The sequence below is a fragment of the Prionailurus viverrinus genome, chromosome D3 (assembly GCF_022837055.1).
Source record: "Prionailurus viverrinus isolate Anna chromosome D3, UM_Priviv_1.0, whole genome shotgun sequence".
NCBI lineage: Eukaryota > Metazoa > Chordata > Mammalia > Carnivora > Felidae > Prionailurus > Prionailurus viverrinus.
In genome coordinates, this window is record NC_062572.1 from 20,933,368 (window position 1) to 20,947,089 (window position 13,722).

The following is a 13,722-nucleotide window of genomic DNA, read 5'->3' on the forward strand; positions in this document are numbered from 1 at the left end:
GCCCCCCCCCAAGGGGCCACAACCATAGTTACTAGAGGACGGAACCTTCCTGCAGTTTCCTATGTCTTTACACGTAGAGGCTGCACTCACTTTCAGCCCCTCGGCTCAGCGGCTCGCCCCACCCCAGCACTGACGTGGGCTCACACGTGTTACTGCAGCTACATGAGTTTTGTCACTTTCTACTTTCCATCATGTGCCCCAAATTCCTACATTTTTCTACGTACTCGTTAAGTTTCTGACATGGGGCGTGTACAGTGTTCAGTGAATTCTGGCAATGACAGAGTGTCTTTTAAGTGCCATTAATATCACATAGAATAATTCTGTGGCTCAGAATGTATTACTCCGTTCACATGATTAACTCCTTTTCAGCGTTTAGCCCCTCCACGACCTGCAGATGTTTGCAGTTTTGCGTCTTCCAATGTTTGACATAACTATCAAATTATTTACAAAGGTGGCACCTCCTAGGTGACCTCTTAGTTGGTTTCTGGTTTGGGTGATTACATTTAAACCCAGAATATATATCCATGTGCCAAGTTTAGGTTGCTTTCAGGCTTTAGTGATTTGGAATAAGTTGTTATAAACATTGAAGTGCAGGGTTTTTCCTATGGACAAAAGTTTTGAATCTTATCTTCATAATTTTATAATCTGAAATTGGCATTTTTTCACAAATAATAGATAAGAAGAAAAACTAGTCACCGCCAATGAGATAATAGTACCAGATGCAAATAAGGCTGACTTATTTTTCAGGCACCACAAGGGTGGAGTTCAGAGGAAAACTGAAAATGCTTCATTTATTTTAATGTCAGAAGGAAAATTGATATGATCTGGCCTAAAAGTAAAATACCTCAGCTTATAAAACAAGAGATTTCTCTTTCATGAGGACTCTTTGTGTCGGAAGTGTTTTCTGAGAGTGACTTTGAGGACAGAGGACAGGAGGAACCTCACTCATGGGAGGTGCCCTTGTATGGACCTGCACCCAATCATCAGCCATAGAATGAGCAGAATCACAGGCTGAGCTGAGAAGGCAACTGCTGATGTGTTTGCCTTCTTTACAGTTGAGTAACTAGTTTTTTGTCTCACTTCCCCACAGGCCTAGAGCATTGTGTGAGCTTTTAGACTATAGTCCCACGATGAGCAGTAATAATTAGCCTCGTCCTCAGCCTGGAGCCCAGTGATGGTCAGAGTGCCTGTGCTGCCAGACTTGGAGCCGGAGAATCGATCAGGGACCCCTGATGGTCGATTGCTATTACTATAGATGATGGTTTTGGGGGCCACTCCTGGGATTTGTTGGTACCAACCCACGTAACTATCAACTCCAGTGCAGGAGATAGTGACCCTCTGGCCCAGGGCCCCAGACACTGAGGATGGTTGAGTCAGCCCCGACTGAGCCCATGACCCTGGAAGGAGAAACAAACAGAGAGGATATTCCTGGGGTCTAGAGACAAGAGGAGGAATCAGGCCCACACTTGTGCTTCCAGGACCCCTTCCCGTGTCCCCACATCAAGTCACCTGTGCAGTGAGCAAGGAGGGTGAGGAGGAGAGGGGACCAGGCCATGGTGGAAGTCAGCACCGATCCTGCCTTCTGTTGCCTCACAGCTGAGCAGAGCCTCCCTTCACCTCTCCCTTCACCTCTTGATCTGTTGAGAGGGGGAGGGCCCAACCATGCAAATGCGACCCCCCTGTTTTCTGACTCCTCACTGACTTCTTTAGGTGCCTCTGTCTGAGGATGTCAGGGGGATGGGCAAGGGAAGGGCAATTTCAGGGCAGGGGTGGGGAGGTCACAGATGTGAGCCCTGAGCAGAGGGCACAGGCAGTGGCAGGTGGCAGGACTCACCTCTGATCTACCGTGACCCCTCAGAAACAGACCTTGAGTGCCCCTTAGCGTCCAGACACAGTCATGCCATTGTATGACATGAGCAGAGCCCATCAGAGACCACTTCTGCCTCCCCACTGCTCTAGCCACTCTCCCCTGCCTCAGGGCTAAACCAGGTGTCCCCACATGTGGCCCCCCATCATCTCAGGGCAGACTCTCTGTTCTACTCAGAGTCCTGGACATGAGCCTGTCCATGGCTCCCTTGAATCTTAATGGTCAGGCCTGAGGAGTTGTCTGTACACACATTCCTCTGACAGTAAAGGTGTATCAAAAGGGGAAGGAGTTAATTGGATATGACAGTGGAGGCAGGGCTCCAGGCACCCGTGCCAATGCAGGAAGCAGCAGAGAGCAGAGGGCAGCTCCCATGGGGGCCTTTGGCTGATGGGACATGACCCTGGTGAGATCGTTCTTAGATGTGCTTCTTACCCAGATGGAGTGTGTTGATTCACACTCTATCCCGGCACCTATGTTGTTGTGGTCATTGTCAGACGTCTGAGTGATTCCAGTTTTCTCTCCCAAAGTGCATCAGGAAATATCAGTGAGATCCTAAGGATCCCATTTGGGGCATCTTCTCTAGGATTCATGTATATTCTTTCTGAAACCCTTCCCAAATCCATCATAGCTCTGTTCCGGAGACCTTGCAAAGGACCGTTTTCAGCCTATGTCTTCCCTGGTGGTCAAGAGGAACTTGAATGACTTTCTGGTCTTTTGATTCTATGGCATGAATCTATGTGTCTCCTGAGAACAATACCACATTGGTTTTCATGACTACAGCTTTGTAATATAATTTGAAAGTGCGAAGTATGGTGTCTCGAGGTTTGTTCCTTCTCAAGATAGCTTTGGCAATTTGGGGTCTTTACCGGTTCTATACAAAATTCAGGTTTTTTTTTTATCTCTGTGCAAAACTGCATTGGAATTTTTGTGGGGATTGCATTGAATTTATTTATTTATTTTTTCAGTATATGAAATGTATTGTCAAATTGGTTTCCATGCAACACCCAGTGCTCATCCCAAAAGGTGCCCTCCTCAATACACATCACCCACCCTCCCCTCCCTCCCACCCCCCATCAACCCTCAGTTTGTTCTCAGTTTTTAACAGTCTCTTATGCTTTGGCTCTCTCCCACTCTAACCTCTTTTTTTTTTTCCTTCCCCTCCCCCATGGGTTTCTGTTAAGTTTCTCGAGATCCACATGAGAGTGAAACCATATGGTACCTGTCTTTCTCTGTATGGCTTATTTCACTTAGCATCACACTCTCCAGTTCCATCCACGGTGCTACAAAAGGCCATATTTCATTCTTTCTCATTGCCACGTAGTATTCCATTGTGTATATAAACCACAATTTCTTTATCCATTCATCAGTTGATGGACATTTAGGCTCTTTCCACAATTTGACTATTGCTGAGAGTGCTGCTATAAGCATTGGGGTACAAGTGCCCCTATGCATCAGTACTCCTGTATCCCTTGGGTAAATTCCTAGCAGTGCTATTACTGGGTCATAGGGTAGGTCTATTTTTAATTTTCTGAGGAACCTCCACACTGTTTTCCAGAGCGGCTGCACCAATTTGCATTCCCACCAATAGTGCAAGAGGGTTCCCGTTTCTCCACATCCTCTCCAGCATCTATAGTCTCCTGATTTGTTCATTTTGGCCACTCTGACTGGCGTGAGGTGATATCTGAGTGTGGTTTTGATTTGTATTTCCCTGATAAGGAGCGACGTTAAACATCTTTTCATGTGCCTGTTGGCCATCCGGATGTCTTCTTTAGAGAATTGTCTTTTCATGTTTTCTGCCCATTTCTTCACTGGGTTATTTGTTTTTTGGGTGTGGAGTTTGGTGAGCTCTTTATAGATTTTGGATACTAGCCCTTTGTCCGATATGTCATTTGCAAATATCTTTTCCCATTCCGTTGGTTGCCTTTTCGTTTTGTTGGTTGTTTCCTTTGCTGTGCAGAAGCTTTTTATCTTCATAAGGCCCCAGTAATTCATTTTTGCTTTTAATTCCCTTGCCTTTGGGGATGTGTCGAGTAAGAGATTGCTACGGCTGAGGTCAGAGAGGTCTTTTCCTGCTTTCTCCTCTAGGGTTTTGATGGTTTCCTGTCTCACATTCAGGTCCTTTATCCATTTTGAGTTTATTTTTGTGAATGGTGTGAGAAAGTGGTCTAGTTTCAACCTTCTGCATGTTACTGTCCAGTTCTCCCAGCACCATTTGTTAAAGAGACTGTCTTTTTTCCATTGGATGTTCTTTCCTGTTTTGTCAAAGATGAGTTGGCCATACGTTTGTGGGTCTAGTTCTGGGGTTTCTATTCTATTCCATTGGTCTATGTGTCTGTTTTTGTGCCAATACCATGCTGTCTTGATGATGACAGCTTTGTAGTAGAGGCTAAAGTCTGGGATTGCTTTGGTCTTCTTTTTCAAAATTACTTTGGCTATTTGGGGCCTTTTGTGGTTCCATATGAATTTTAGGATTGCTTGTTCTAGTTTCGAGAAGAATGCTGGTGCAATTTTGATTGGGATTGCATTGAATGTGTAGATAGCTTTGGGTAGTATTGACATTTTGACAATATTTATTCTTCCAATCCATGAGCAGGGAATGTCTTTCCATTTCTTTATATCTTCTTCAACTACCTTCATAATCTTTCTATAGTTTTCAGCATACAGATCTTTCACATCTTTGGTTAGATTTATTCCCAGGTATTTTATGCTTCTTGGTGCAATTGTGAATGGGATAAGTTCCTTTATTTGTCTTTCTGTTGCTTCATTGTTAGTGTATAAGAATGCAACTGATTTCTGTACATTGATTTTGTATCCTGCAACTTTGCTGAATTCATGTATCAGCTCTAGCAGACTTTTGGTGGAGTCTATCGGATTTTCCACGTATAGTATCATGTCATCTGCAAAAAGCGAAAGCTTGACTTCATCTTTGCCAATTTTGATGCCTTTGATTTCCTTTTGTTGTCTGATTGCTGATGCTAGAACTTCCAGCACTATGTTAAACAACAGCGGTGAGAGTGGGCATCCCTGTCGTGTTCCTGATCTCAGGGAAAAAGCTCTCAGTTTTTCCCCATTGAGGATGATGTTAGCTGTGGGCTTTTCATAAATGGCTTTTATGATGTGTAAGTATGTTCCTTCTGTCCCGACTTTCTCAAGGGTTTTTATTAAGAAAGGGTGCTGGATTTTGTCAAAGGCCTTTTCTTCATCGATTGACAGGATCATATGGTTCTTCTCTTTTTTTTTAATTAATGTGATGTATCACGTTGATTGATTTGTGAATGTTGAACCAGCCCTGCATCCCAGGAATGAATCCCACTTGATCATGGTGAATAATTTTTTTTATATGCCGTTGAATTCTATTTGCTAGTATCTTATTGAGAATTTTTGCATCCATATTCATCAGGGATATTGGCCTGTAGTTCTCTTTTTTTACTGGGTCTCTGTCTGGTTTGGGAATCAAAGTAATACTGGCTTCATAGAATGAGTCTGGAAGTTTTCCTTCCCTTTCTATTTCTTGGAATAGCTTGAGAAGGATAGGTATTATCTCTGCTTTAAACGTCTGGTAGAACTCCCCTGGGAAGCCGTCTGGTCCTGGACTCTTATTTGTTGGGAGATTTTTGATAACTGATTCAATTTCTTCGTCGGTTTTGGGTCTGTTCAAGCTTTCTATTTCCTCCTGATTGAGTTTTGGAAGTGTGTGGGTGTTTAGGAATTTGTCCATTTCTTCCAGGTTGTCCAATTTGTTGGCATATAATTTTTCATAGTATTCCCTGATAATTGTTGGTATCTCTGAGGGATGGTTGTAATAATTCCATTTAGATTCATGATTTTATCTATTTGGGTCATCTCCCTTTTCTTTTTGTGAAGCGTGGCTAGAGGTTTGTCAATTTTGTTTATTTTTCAAAAAACCAACTTTTGGTTTCATTGATCTGCTCTACAGTTTTTTTAGATTCTATATTGTTTATTTCTGCTCTGATCTTTATTATTTCTCTTCTTCTGCTGGGTTTAGGCTGCCTTTGCTGTTCTGCTTCTAGTTCCTTTAGGTGTGCTGTTAGATTTTGTATTTGGGATTTTTCTTGTTTCTTGAGATAGGCCTGGATTGCGATGTATTTTCCTCTCAGGACTGCCTTCGCTGCATCCCAAAGCGTCTGGATTGTTGTGTTTCCATGTATTTTTTAATTTCTTCTCTAATTGCCTGGTTGACCCACTCATTCTTTAGTAAGGTGTTCTTTAACCTCCATGCTTTTGAAGGTTTTCCAGACTTTCTCCTGTGGTTGATTTCAAGCTTCATGGCATTGTGGTCTGAAAGTATGCATGGTATAATTTCAATTCTTGTAAACTTATGAAGGGCTGTTTTGTGACCCAGTATATGATCTATCTTGGAGAATGTTCCATGTGCCCTCGAGAAGAAAGTATATTCTGTTGCTTTGGGATGCAGAGTTCTAAATATATCTGTCAAGTCCATCTGATCCAATGTATCTTTCAGGGCCCTGGTTTCTTTATTGGCCATGTGTCTAGATGATCTATCCATTTCTGTAAGTGGAGTGTTAAAGCCCCCTGCAATGACCACATTCTTATCAATAAGGTTGCTTATGTTTATGAGTAATTGTTTTATATATTATTGGGGGCTCCGGTATTCGGCGCATAGACATTTATAATTGTTAGCTCTTCCTAGTGGTTAGACCCTGTAACTATTATATAATGTCCTTCTTCATCTCTTGTTACAGCCTTTAATTTAAAGTCTAGTTTGTCTGATATAAGTATGGCTACTCCAGCTTTCTTTTGCCCTCCAGTAGCATGATAAATAGTTCTCCATCCCCTCACTCTCAATCTAAAGGTGTCCTCAGATCTAAAATGAGTGTCTTGTAGACAGCAAATAGATGGGTCTTGTTTTTTTATCCATTCTGATACCCTATGTCTTTTGGTTGGCGCATTTAATCCATTTACATTCAGTGTTATTATAGAAAGATACGGGTTTAGAGTCATTGTGATGTCTGTATGTTTTATGCTTGTAGTGATGTCTCTGGTACTTTGTCTCACAGGATCCCCCTTAGGATCTCTTGTAGGGCTGGTTTAGTGGTGACAAATTCCTTCTGTTTCTGTTTGTTTGGGAAGACCTTGATCTCTCCTTCTATTCAAAATGACAGACTTGCTGGATAAAGGATTCTCGGCTGCATATTTTTGCTGTTTAGCACACTGAAGATATCGTGCCAATCCTTTCTGGCCTGCCAAGTTTCAAAAGAGAGATCAGTCACGAGTCTTATAGGTCTCCCTTTATATGTGAGGGCACGTTTACCCCTTGCTGCTTTCAGAATTTTCTCTTTATCCTTGTATTTTGCCAGTTTCACTATGATATGTCGTGCAGAAGATCGATTCAAGTTATGTCTGAAGGGAGTTCTCTGTGCCTCTTGGATTTCAATGCCTTTTTCCTTCCCCAGTTCAAGGAAGTTCTCAGCTATTATTTCTTCAAGTACCCCTTCAGCACCTTTCCCTCTCTCTTCCTCCTCTGGGATACCAATTATGCGTATATTATTTCTTTTTAGTGTATCACTTAGTTCTCTAATTTTCCCCTCATACTCCTCGATTTTTTTTAACTCTCTTTCTCTCAGCTTCCTCTTTTTCCATAACTTTATCTTCTAGTTCACCTATTCTCTCCTCTGCCTCTTCAATCCGAGTCGTGGTGGTTTCCATTTTGTTTTGCATTTCGTTTAAAGCGTTTTTCAGCTCCTCGTGACTGTTCCTTAGTCCCTTGATCTCTGTAGCAAGAGATTCTCTGCTGTCCTCTATACTGTTTTCAAGCCCAGCGATTAATTTTATGACTATTATTCTAAGTTCACTTTCTGCTATATTATTTAAATACTTTTTGATCAGCTCATTAGCTGTTGTTATTTCCTGGAGATTCTTCTGAGGGGAATTCTTCCATTTGGTCATTTTGGATAGTCCCTGGAGTGGTAGGACCTGCAGGGCACTTCCCCTGTGCTGTGGTGTATAACTGGAGTTGGTGGGCGGGGCCACAGTCAGACCTGATGTCTGCCTCCAGCCCACCGCTGGGGCCACAATCAGACTGGTGTGTGCCTTCTCTTCCCCTCTCCTTGGGGCGGGATTCACTGTGGGGTGGCGTGGCCCGTCTGGGCTACTTGCACACTGCCAGGCTAGTGGTGCTGGGGATCTGGTGTATTAGCCGGGGTGGGTAGGCAAGGTGCACGGGGGCAGGAGGGGCAGGCTTAGCTCACTTCTGCTTAGGTGATCCACTTCAGGAGGGGCCCTGTGGCAGCGGGAGGGAGTCAGATCCGCTGTCGGAGGTTTGGCTCCGCAGAAGCACAGAGTTGGCTGTTTGCCCGGAGCGAGCACGTTCCCCGGCAGGAACTGGTTCCCTTTGGGATTTTGGCTGGGGGATGGGGGAGGGAGATGGCGCTGGCGAGCACCTTTGTTCCCCACCAAACAGCTTTGTCGTCTGGGGGCTCAGCAGCTCTCCCTCCCTTTGTCCTCCAGCCTTCCCGCTTTCCGAGCAGAGCTGTTAACTTATGACCTCCCAGACGCTAAGTCGCCCTTGCTGTCGGAACACTGTCTGGCCCCTCCGCTTTTGCCAGCCAGACTCGGGGGCTCTGCCTGGCCGGCGAGCTGCCCCTCTGCCCCGGCTCCTTCCCACCAGTCCCTGGAGCGCGCACCGCCTCGCCGCCCTTCCTGCCCTCTTCGGTGGGCCTCTCGTCTGCGCTTGGCTCCGGAGACTCGGTTCTGCTAATCCTCTGGTGGTTTTCTGAGTTATTTAGGCAGGTGTAGGTGGAATCTAAGTGATCAGCAGGAAGCGCGGTGAGCCCAGCGTCCTCCTATGGCACTATCTTCCGACCTCCGACTGGATTGCATTGAATTTATAGAGTGCTTTGGGTAGTGTGGACATTTTAGCATTATATTTATTGTGGAGATCCCTGGATTTAGGAATTACTTGGAGGCTGTGTGTGAGGCCTAAGGGTTTATCTAAGATGACCTCCATCTCTGTGCTTAAAAATGTGGATGGATTATCATGATTCAAATGATAGAAGAGATACTAGTTTTGGCAATAAGGAAAAGAATGTGGATATGTGCATTTTTCCTTTTTTTCACGGATGTATTCTTTAAAAATCAAAAACCTTTCCTGAGCACCAGCGAAGTATCGGTAAGCTGCAGACACTCAGTGTTGCAAGGACAAACAAAACTGTCAAGGTCGTGGGGCATGTTGGGTTTTCATGTGACTCACTATGACAGACAAAGAGGAGATATTTCTTGTGAGGTATTCAATGGGAAGGATTAAATATTTACACGCTAGAGCACACGGTTCTATGTTAACCAAGAGTCGATGACTAGAAGTGTGCATGTGTGTATATAACTATATCTTACGTTTTATATATATGTAGTTTGTGTTTCATACATTTATATGTATATATATATATATATATATATATATATATATATGATACAAATCCCAGGAGATATATCCTAGTTGTATTGTCATGAACAGTGCAGAGATGTATTAGATAAACCACTGGGGAAATAAATTGTGTGAATATTTACATATGAGTAGAACCTTGTGTGACACAGAGAAGGATTAGAGAAGGATCTGGTGTGAGTAATTATAATACATTGCACATTGAGAAAGGAGGGCTTAGAGCACCAGGAACTTCTGGGTTATGGGACTGAGCTCTGTCGGGTAGTAAGCTCTGTCGGGAAAATACCTGTTTGGGAATTTTCCTGCTGGCCTGCCTCACAGGCCTGTCCTCTCAGTGCCAGTGTGAACAGGCCACTGCTGACCCCGGTCCTGGTCACACAGCTGCTCTGACAACACACAGCATCCCTAGAGGACACTCTGACCTTTGCAGATGGATATTTGAGCTTTCAGTGCCCAGGGAAGGAGCATGAGTGCATCCTCTCCTGGGTGCTTGGGATGGAGACATTAATTTTCTTCAGGTCCCTAACAGCGTCCAGGCTGCTCACCATAGGCTTAGTTTACAGTGTTTATATTGCTGGACATATTAGTGTTCCCTGACATTGGGTTTGCTTGCTGCAGGGGCCTGGCATCACTACCAATCTCCAATCTAAATTTGTTTTAATGTTTATTTTTTTAAGAGAGAGAGGACAGAGAGAAAGAAAAAAGAGAGACATAGAGAGAGAGAGAGCAGGGAGGTACAGAGAGAGAGCGGGAGATGCAGAATCAAAAGCAAGTTCCAGGCTCTGATTCTGTGGCACAGAGCCCCAGGCAGGGCTTTGGCTCACGAACCACGAGATCATGACCTGAGCCAAAGTGTGAAGCTTAACCGACTGAGCCATCCAGGCACCCCTACCAGTCTCCAGTCGAAACCAATTTCAAGGCCTCATATTTCCGAGGTTCACTCCCGGTTCATATGTGATAAAAAGTCCATGGGGATTATCCTTGAACTTGAATACTTTTTGCTCTTCTTGCTGTATTGTGAGAGTCTCCTGTTATCCCACCACCTCCATGGTACAGGCTCTGGGGCATCTGAAGTCTCTGTTTGTCAAAAGACTACCTGCTCTCAGCAGAGAAGTATCCACTGTACTTAATTCCTAATCTAGGTGTTGACCAGGCCTTTATACATAGTCTGGAATTTAATTTTCTTCTCTGGTATACTCATGACCCGTTTGCCTCTCTATTGGTCCAGTTTTGTAAGTGTTCTCAGGATGAACATTGATATAAACCATTATACAGTACAAGGAATCTATCTTCTTAGAAATTCGTTCTCTGCTCATCCATTAAGGGGAATTCAGGAAAGGGAATCCCACTCACATTCAACCCTATTATCTTTATTTGGTAAATGTTCCATGGGTTATCAGTGAAAAGACAACAAAATGTCTAGATTTTTTCCGGTAATACCAGGGTTCTCTGGACAAGGTAGGATGGGTTCATAGGCTTTTATCTCTAAAATAGTGAGATTCCTTTCAGCATCATTGCAGGCCAAGTCAGAGGAAAAACAAAGACCGAGAAAGCCTAGAACACATGCAGTTACACTTTACTGGTCTCACCCTGGTAATTACATCTGCAACAGTCTCATTTCCAAATAAGGTCTCATCCTGAAATATGGGAGTTTTTAGAACTCTTAATCACATGAATTGTTGGAGACACAATTCAATGTGTAACAATTAATATCCACAGTTTATTCAGATTTTCTTACTTTTTACTAAATGTCTTTTTTCTGTTGTATGATCCAGTTTATGATTCTTTGCGACATTGAGTTGTGAATTGTCCTTAAGCTTCTCTTACTGTGACACTTCTTCAGACTGTCCCTCTTGCTGGTGCCTTTGTGCATACTTACTGAGTGTGGGTTATGCGTGATGTCATTCAAGCCAAGGGTTTACACCTGTTCCCTGAAATCTCTGCACGGGAATGTGTCTCATGTGATTCCATATATTTATACCATCAGTGAACAATATGGACGGCAGACATATATGTAGACACTGAGTTACAACCCAATCCTTTTATGTTCCTGTGGTTGAAATCTTTCTAGTTTTGCCTCCTGGGGGCCCTTTTGGTTGGCTTGTGAGCTCCTAGACACACCCTGTCCTTGTGTGTATGCGCACACGGGTATGTGTGGTGGTTGTGCGCTGATTTGCTTGCGTTTGTTTGGGAGACAATGACAGACAATGACAGAGTGCCATTTAAGTGCCATTAGTATCATATACAATAATCTGTGGCTCAGAGTGTTTTCCTCTGTTCAAATGATTAATTCTTTTTCAGCGTTTAGCACCCCGCAACCTACAGATGTTTGCAGAGTTTTGCTTCTTCCAATGTTGGATATAATTATCAAATTATTTATAAAAGTGGCACCTCCTGGGTGACCTCTTAGTTGGTTCCTGGTTTGGGTGATTATTTTAAACCTAGAATAAATATCCATGTGCCAAGTTTAGGGTGCTTTCAGGCTTTAGTGATTAAGAATCAGTTGTTATAAACATTGAAGTGCAGGGTTTTTCCTATGGACAAAATTTATGAAACTTATCCTCATAATTTTATAATTTTAAATTGGCTTTTTTCCCACAAATAATAGATAAGAAGAAGAGATTAGCCAGTGCCATGGAGATAATAGTACCAGATGCAAATAAGTTGACTTATTCTCTTGCCACACATGGGTAGACTTCAGAGAAAAAATAAAAATGCTTCATTTATTTTTATATCAGAAGGAAAAATTGATATGATCTGGCCTAGAAGTAAAATACCTCAGCTGATAAAACAAGAGATTTGTCTTCCCTCAAGACTCTGTATCAGAAGGGTTTTCTGAGCGTGACTTTGAGGACAGAAAGGACAGGAGGAACCTCACTCACGGGAGGTGCCCTTGCATGGACCTGCGTCCAAGTCATCAGCCACGGAATGAGCAGAATCACAGGCTGAGCTGAGGAGGCAACTGCTGATGTGTTTCCCTCTTTACAGATGAGTAACTAGGTTTTTGCCTCACTTCCCCACAGGCCTGGACCACTGTGTAAGCTCTGCCACTGCTGTACCACGATGAGCAGTAATAATCAGCCTCGTCCTCGGCCTGGAGGCCAGTGATGGTCAGGGTGCCTGTGCTGCCAGACTTGGAGCCGGAGAATCGATCAGGGACCCCGGAGGGTCGGTTGCTATTACTATAGATGATGGTTTTGGGGGCCATTCCTGGGATTTGTTGGTACCAGTCCACCCAACTACCAACTCCAGTGCAGGAGATAGTGACCCTCTGGCCCAGGGCCCCAGACACTGAGGATGGTTGATTCGGCCCCGACTGAGCCCAAATCCCTGGAAAGAGAAACAACAGAGAGGATATTCCTGGGGTCTAGTGACAAGAGGAGGAATCAGGCCCACACTTGTGCTTCCAGGACCCCTTCCCGTGTCCCCACATCAAGTCACCTGTGCAGTGAGCGAGGAGAGTGAGGAGGAGAGGGGACCAGGCCATGGCGGAGGTCAGCACCGATCCTGCCTTCTGTTGCCTCACAGCTGAGCAGAGCCTCCCTTCACTTCTCCCTTCACCTCTTGATCTGTTGAGAGGGGGAGGGCCCAACCATGCAAATGCGACCCCCCTGTTTTCTGACTCCTCACTGACTTCTTTAGGTGCCTCTGTCTGAGGATGTCAGGGGGATGGGCAGGGTGGGGGCAATTTCAGGGCAGGGGTGGGGAGGTCACAGATGTGAGCCCTGAGGAGAGGCACAGGCAGTGGCAGGTGGCAATTCACAGCTCTGATCTACTGTGACCCCTCAAAACAGGCCTTGAGTGCCCCCTCGCGTCCAGACACAGACATGCCAGTTTATGACGTAAGCAGAGCTCATCAGAGACCACTTCTGCCGCCCCACTGCTCTAGCCACTCTCCTCTGCCTAAGCATTAGACCAGGTCTCCTCACGTGGCCCCCCATCACCTCAGGGCAGACTCTCTGTTCTACTCAGACTCCTGGGGGTGAGGCTGTCCATGGCTCCTTGACTCTTAATGGGTCAGGCCTGAGGAGGTGTCTCTACACACATTTCTCTAACAGTAAATGTGTATCAAAAGGGGAAGGTGGTAACTGGATATGACAGCGGAGGCTGGGCTCCAGGCGCCCATGCCAATGCAGCAAGCAGCAGAGAGCAGAGGGCAGCTCCCATGGGGGCCTTTGGCAGATGGGACCTGACCCTGGTGAGATTGTTCTTTACATGTGCTTCTTACCCAGATGGATTGTGTTGATTCATACTCTATCCTGGCATCTATGTCAATGTGATCATTGTCAGACATCTGAGTCATTCCAGTTTTCTCTCCCAAAGTGCATCAGGAAATAGCAGTGAGATCCTAAGGATCCTATCTGGGGCATTTACTCTAGGATCCTTGTATATTGTTTCTGAATTCCCTCCCAAATCCATGGTAGCTCTGTTCCGG

General features: G+C 44.6%; 1 protein-coding gene, 1 long non-coding RNA gene and 1 gene segment (V, D, J or C); 1 reads left to right on the forward strand and 2 right to left on the reverse strand.

Annotated features, from left to right (window-relative positions):
- The window catches only part of LOC125148968 (uncharacterized), an 863,358-nt gene extending 850,842 nt beyond the window's left edge, over nt 1-12,516 (forward strand). The window contains exon 2 of the long non-coding RNA XR_007145744.1: nt 12,330-12,516. This is a non-coding gene — a long non-coding RNA (uncharacterized LOC125148968). The remainder of the gene's footprint in view (nt 1-12,329) is intronic.
- LOC125148931 (immunoglobulin lambda variable 5-37-like) overlaps nt 1-13,722 on the reverse strand; it is a 1,027,427-nt gene that overhangs the window by 852,006 nt on the left and 161,699 nt on the right.
- Nucleotides 1-13,722, reverse strand: part of LOC125148935 (immunoglobulin lambda-1 light chain-like) — an 899,300-nt gene that overhangs the window by 827,855 nt on the left and 57,723 nt on the right. The gene's annotated exons all lie outside the window — the stretch shown is intronic.